Consider the following 7,137-nt stretch of genomic DNA (forward strand, 5'->3'; position numbering starts at 1 on the left):
GGATCACCCAGTGATTTATATTTCAGATTTAAAATCATCATATGGTAGTGAGTATGGGCTTATTTTGTTCTTAAGGTAACTGATGCTTGGTTTCTTTGAATACACTTTTTTTCCTTTTATTTTTTCGGAGTAGACCAAACTACTGATCCGACCCCCTTGGTTACACCGATGGAATTTGAAGGCAAGGCTGTGTTTGAGAAATAGTATCAAAGATCACATCAGTACCTGTGGTAGACAGAGTAAACAAATCAAAAATAGACTATAATGATTTCGACTTGATGATACAAAATTGAAGGCTAAAGTTTTTTAAAAAAGCTCGATGATTGAAATAAAAGAGGATAAAATGAGGGCAAAGTCCGACTTACCTTCGATTGTATAAACCGTATGCTATTCCTTGTTTTACACTCTTTCGATGTGGATTTGGTTGTACGCCTTCGGAAACAGAGACAACTTGCCGATTTCAAATTGTCAGCGTGTGCGGGACAAGCCAATAGGTGCTCAAAGTATCTGACCAATCAGAGAAAGGAGATTTAATAATGTCTCCAATGAAAAATAGGTTTCAAACCCACGTGTCAGTACTGGCCAATTACTAAGTTGGACGTCATTCCGCCCTCAAACGAGCGCAATGTTTATTTTTTTCCACACCCACACTCCGGGAAGACCCGCCCCTAACTCTGCCTCTGATTGGCTAACTCTAACTTTAACCAACCTAACCAACGGAGGCAACGCGTACTAGTCAATCAGACGCAGAGTAGGGCGGGTCATCGCGAAATACGGGTGGGAAATAAACAAGGCTCGAGCGCAAGGTCTTCCGGAAATAGTAAAAACCTTTCAATAAGAAAAGGAAATCGTTTGTTAGCCGTGAAATAACACAAATAATTTGTCAGATAATTCTCAGTGGTGGAAACTATACGCTGTAACTGGCAAGCATCTGTCTAAAATTGTCCTATGGCATGTTTTAGTGGTCAGTGGGCTTTTTGTTCACGTAGAAATAAAGACAACAGAGCTGAAAGCAGCGATGTATACGAACATTTCAACACAAAGGAAGTCTAAAGTGTGTAGCGGGCCTTTTGTTTCCTCTTATTTAGACAGCTTTTGATTGCTTTTGAGCAGAGCAAGGATTTTTTTTTTTTACATTTCTCCTCTTAATACAATCTTGTGATAAGTTGTGAAAAATAAATGTATGACCGTGATCAGCGCCACAAACCTATACAAAGAAATAAAAAAGATCATTGAAATGTTTCTCTACAAATGTATCTACAAATGCTGAATATATAGACAGTACCGGAGTAAATGGTATTTATTATTTCGACGTGATTTTTGCTCATGACACAGGTTGATTGTTGCGGATAATAGGGTTTATATTTTAAGAAAGTACTCTCTTGGGATTTGCTGTGAATTGTTTTGCTTCATAATTACGTTTGCTTTATTCATCAGCGTTCTTATTCGTATAACGTGTTCATTCATTCACGCAGTGTACTTTAAACGGACGAGGTTGAACATATCGAAAATAGCCTCCTCCAGAGCAGCTGATTAAATGTCACCCAACAGGAATTCCTTGATTGCTTGGTTTCATATCAGCGTTCTCCGCTGATTCACTCTCAGACCGTCTGACCTATTGCAATATATAACCATTACCGTCGCCCAGGAGGGGGAGAGAGGATGGGATCAAACTGCAACGGGTCGATCTGTATTTATGGAGTACTTTGCTCTCTGGGAACCGAGCGAGAAATCTCTGACGTTGTGATTGTCCGGGTGGGGTCTGTTTGTGCTTGTATTTGTGTGTGTGTGTGTGTGCACATTTGATGGGGGGGGGGCATGGACATATATTGGGACATATATTGTGACCAGTGGGCAGAAGCATTGACAGCCTCAGTATGGGTTTTTAATGAGTCTGGGAAATCACCTCAGCCCTCCACCTCCACCTCCACCCCCACCCCTCACCTCTCCACTCCAACACACAAACAGGCATACGCACTTACCGACAGCCTGGGATAATAAGGAATAATAATTAGGAAAAAAACAAACATTTTAGTGACAAATAAACAACAGAACAGAAATGAAATGATTGCAGGTGCCGTGTCTGAACTAAGAACACTGATGTGTAACCTTTGTGTTAACGCCATAATGCAAAGTTGCATAATGGCGTTAAGAGTATGTCCATGCTGCTGGTTAAACCTGAGTCCTTGGCCTATCCAGCCCCAGCCACATGGGTAAGTTGATGTAGCCGGTATACAAAGAGAGGAAAATAGTGACATTATACTAACAGTCACACTAAATAATGTCAGTCTATCCTCGAGACATGCTTATTCTTTTTCTGATATGTGAAGGTGTCTCTATCTAATATCGGTCCTAGTATTTTGTTAGGAAAGGCAGCATGAACACAAATATGAATGAAAATATCATTTTAAAACCACAATTACAATTGCCAAGTCAAGTAGAACTTTGTTTGTCCCCAGAAGGGCAATTGGTTGGGTAGCAGTAGACAGTAAAAGCACGCAATCATCACAACAACAACAAAACAACAAAAATAAACACACACAGACACAACGTGCTTACATACAACATATAGTAAGACGTAAGTAAGTGGACCGTCCAATAGGACAATGGCCCAAAATATACTGCAAAGGAGACTCAACTTATTCCAGAGAAAGAAAATATAGATGTTGGATTGGTCCAGTCAATCACCTGACTTGAACCAATAGAATATTTGTTGAAGGAACTGAAGATAAAGATTCACCAGCAGGTCTCCCGGAATCTTCAACATTTGATATTGTTTGCTTAGAAGAAGATGGCATGATGGCGCAGTGGTTAGCGCGGTCGCCTCACAGCAAGAAGGTCCTTGGTTCGAGCCCTGGGGTAGTCCAACCTTGGTGGGTCATCCTGGATTGTCCTCTGTGTGGAGTTTGCATGTTCTCCCTGTGTCTGTGTGGGTTTCCTCTGGGGGCTCCGGTTTTCTCTCACAGCCCAAAGACATGTAAGTCAGGTGAATCGGCCATACTAAAATTGTCCCTAGGAATGAATGTGTGTGAGTGTGTGTGCGTGCGCACGTGTGTGTGTGGGCCCTGTGATGGCCTGGTGGCCTGTCCAGGGTGTCTCCCCACCTGTCGCCCAATGACTGCTGGAATAGGCTCCAGCATCCCTGCAACCCTGAGAGCAGGATAAGCAGTTAAGATGATGGATGGATGGATGGATGGATGGATGGATGGATGGATGGATGGATGGATGGATGGATGGATGGATGGATGGATGGATGGATGGATGCTTAGAAGAATGGGCCAAAATGCTCCCTGAACACTGAAAGATTGGTTTCTTTGTACAGGAAATGTCTTGTAGCATGTCATTGCAAAAAAAAAGGCTTTTCCATCAAGTATTAAATACATTTCAGTTAGCATGTACAATACTTTTTTCTTCCTGTCAGTACAATTTAATGCATATAACTTTTTTTTTAATTGAATGGAATGTAATGATTTCTTTGTGGCAACAGGCACGGGCACAAGTCCATGAATACTCGAGTGGCATCCAGCGCTTTACCTGTGCCCCCATCCACTGGGATAGTGGTTGTGTCAGGAAGGGCATCTAACGTAAAATTTTGCCAAATCATTATGCAGATTGACAAGACCATACCGGATCGATCAAGGCCCGGGTTAACAATGGCTGCCATTGGTGCTGTGCCCTCACTGGGTACCAATGGAAACTGTAAAATCCGCTGTGGCGACCCCTGAGAAACAGGGAACAAGCCGAAAGAAGAAAAAAAAGTACGTAATACTAAATTTAAAGCAGGGGTGTCCGGGTAGCGTAGCAGTATATTCCGTTGCCTACTAACACGAGGATTGGTGGTTCGAATCCCTTTGTTACCTCTGGCTTGGTCAGGCATCTCTACAGACACAATTGGCTGTGTCTGTGGGTGGGAAGCCGGATGTGGGTATGTGTCCTGGTCGCTGCACTAGTGCCTCCTCTGGTCAGTCGGATGAGGCGCCTGTTCGGGGGCAGGGAATGACATGATCCTCCCACGCGCTACGTCCTGCTGGCGAACCTCCTCACTGTCAAGGTGGAAAGAGGCGGCTGGTGACTCCACATGTATGGGCGGAGGCATGTGGTAGTCTGCAGCCCTCCCTGGATCGGCAGAGGGAGTGGAGCAGCGACCGCGACAGCACAGAAGAGTGGGGTGATTGGCTGGAAACAATTGGGGAGAAAAAAAAGGGGGGGGATTAAAGCAATGTTTACCAAGCACGGTTGGGTGGTCGAGCTTATATTACCTTTTACTACTGGAGTTGTGAAATGGATGAGGGCATGAAGGAGTTTGGTTTTGGTTAAGACAGACTTTTCTGTCTTATTTATATAATAAGACAGAATTAATAAGACTGCTGCAAACCTTGTATTTATATATATACAAGGTTTGAAGCAGTACTTGTGATACTGCTGCAAACCTTGGTCACCTTTGTAAATGCTTTTTTTTTTTTTTTTAAGATTGAAAGTAATGTCCGGGTGGCGTGGCAGTCTATTCCGTTGCCTACCAACACGAGGATCAGCAGTTCGAATCCCTGTGTTACCTCCGGCTTGGTCGGGCGTCCCTACAAACACCGCTGGCTGTGACTGCAGGTGGGAAGCCAGAGATGGGTATGTGTCCTGGTCACTGCACCAGCACCTCCTCTGGTCGGTCAGGGCGCCTGTTCGGGGGGGGAATAGTGTGATCCTCCCACGCGCTACGTCTCCCTGGCGAAACTCCTCACTGTCAGGTGAAAAGAAGCGGCTGGTGACTCCACATGTATGAGAGGAGGCACGTGGTAGTCTGCAGCCCTCCCTGGATCGGCAGAGGGGGTGGAGCAGTGACCGGGATGGCTCCAAAGAGTGGGGTAATTGGCCGGATAAGATTGGGGGAGAAAAGGAGGGGGGGAGAAAGATTGAGAGTAGTGTTCGTTTGAAACTCCCAAGTCTTAATTTGCTGTTAAAACCACGACCTATGACCCCTACGTTAAATTTTGTTGGTTGTCCAATGTGAAACTTGTATATGGCAATGATGTCAAAGGACCTACAACCAGACACCACTTTGTCCATCAAAATGTAGTTTCATTGATCTGGATGAGGGTGCTGCCAGTCATATGCCATTAAAGTACAAGCACTTTATGCTAAAAAGACCTTCAGCCTCGCAGTATGAAAAAAATCCACCGTACTTTTAAAATGGGATTAGCGGAGGAGGAGAGCACATTTCAAGAAATAAAAAGTTTCCATTGTTGAGTTTACTGACAAAGGTAAAACATTCCCGTAATCAAGCCAGCACACTGTGCGTCAGGCTGTCCTCACCAACGACTGGTTTACATGTCAGGTGTAATAGGACCTAACTGAATGGCCGGAGGGGCTGCAGAGTCTGACGTATTGTATAGGTAAGCTGGAAGGGCTGTACAAAAGACAGATTTATATGTAAACACTGGCCTCTGGCCCAGGATCTAGATAGCCAGGTCTTTAAGTTCTGTCGAGAAACTATGAACACAGAGGACAGAATGACATAACATGGTTTCCTTAACCCATAACATGTGTAATGTTAATGGACAGCCTCTTTCTTTTTACATAAAGAATGATTCAAGAGCAGCAACGGCACTAATGCAAAAATTGAAAGGTACATCTATAATATTTGGCATAAAAGCATTAGGAACTACACGGTGTCCTTTTTAATGGATCTCTTGATTACGGGAATGAGGGAATTTTACTTAAAAAAATTAGCCTCGGTCATTTGTGTCATTTGCGCGCTACATCAGTCTGCATTTGCCATTAAAACAGTGTGTACCGTTTTCCTGGGTTCGCACTGTGTTAACAGTTTCCATTCTGCCCCCGAGGAGTGACATTCTGACTAAGAGGTGGCCATCACAGTGGTGGTTGGGTACATATTCCACCCTCAGCGACCTAAAATGTTAAAGGGGAAATTGTCATGTCCAATAGGATCCTGGTTTAATGAGATCATTAATGAAATACAAATGAGTTACAGGACATAGTTGTTTGTTGTGTGTGTGTGTGTGTGTGTGTGTGTGTGTGTGTGTGTGTGTGTGTGTGTGTGTGGTCTCCAGGTTTCCAAAACAGTAGAGTGGGATTATTTTCATAAATTCTTTTTGAGGTTTAGCATGTTCTTTTTCTCCTGAGCTTATACTGAATTTGTCCGCTCACCCACCACACCACCTATTTAAGCCCTAATACCAGCCCTGACAGCACAGACATGAATTATGGTGGGCGAAGCTGAGAGGCATGTTATTTGCAATCAACATTTAGATCAGAAGTACTCATTTCCATTATTAACACAACTATGGATGCTTATTAATTCTTTAGATTATTTTTTCATTCACTGCTTGTTTTGTATTTAGAATTGAATAACGATATTTATGCAGTCTTTCTTTCTTTCTTTCTTAGTATCCATAGCCCTTCCTTGTGCAGTATCTCCATTGGTGGATGTTGCTGTACAGTAACAGGGTAGGTAATGGAGAGGTGCAGACAGAAACAAAGCCTTTACCAGTTCCCTGTCAAAGTAAAGGACAAGACACCCACACAATTAGAGTTAAAGGAAGACATTTACCCTGGACCAGCTCACATCTCATCAGCCTTTTCAAACAAAGGGATAAAGCCTGGGCCAAATACCACTCATCTAAAGATTATGCTGATTGGGAAACCTACAGATACTTGAGGAATTTATGTGAGATTAAAACAAGGAGTGCGAAATCCAACTACTATAGAGATATCTTTTCTAATGATTCTCACAACCCTAGACAGTTTTGGAATCAACTGAACCGTATTTCAATAAAACTAACAAAAGCTCCATAAACCAGATAAGAATTAATAATGAGGCGTCCAGGTAGCATGGCGGTCTATTCCGTTGCCTACCAACATGGGGATCACGGATTGAATCTCCATGTTACCTCCAGCTTAGTCAGGCGTCCCTACAGACACAATTGGCCGCTGCACTAGCGCATCCTCTGGTCAGTCGGGGCGCCTGTTCCGGGGGTGGAGGGAGAACTGGGGGGAATAGCGTGGGCCTCCCACGCGCTACGTCCTCAAGCCTTTACTGCTGCGGGAGGCATTTTGCACTGACTTCCATCGTGTACCTATTGTCTGTAGCTAATGTTTGAGACATGTACAATTACCTATTTAAAG

The sequence above is a fragment of the Lampris incognitus genome, chromosome 14, assembly GCF_029633865.1.
Source record: "Lampris incognitus isolate fLamInc1 chromosome 14, fLamInc1.hap2, whole genome shotgun sequence".
Classification (NCBI taxonomy): Eukaryota; Metazoa; Chordata; class Actinopteri; order Lampriformes; family Lampridae; genus Lampris; species Lampris incognitus.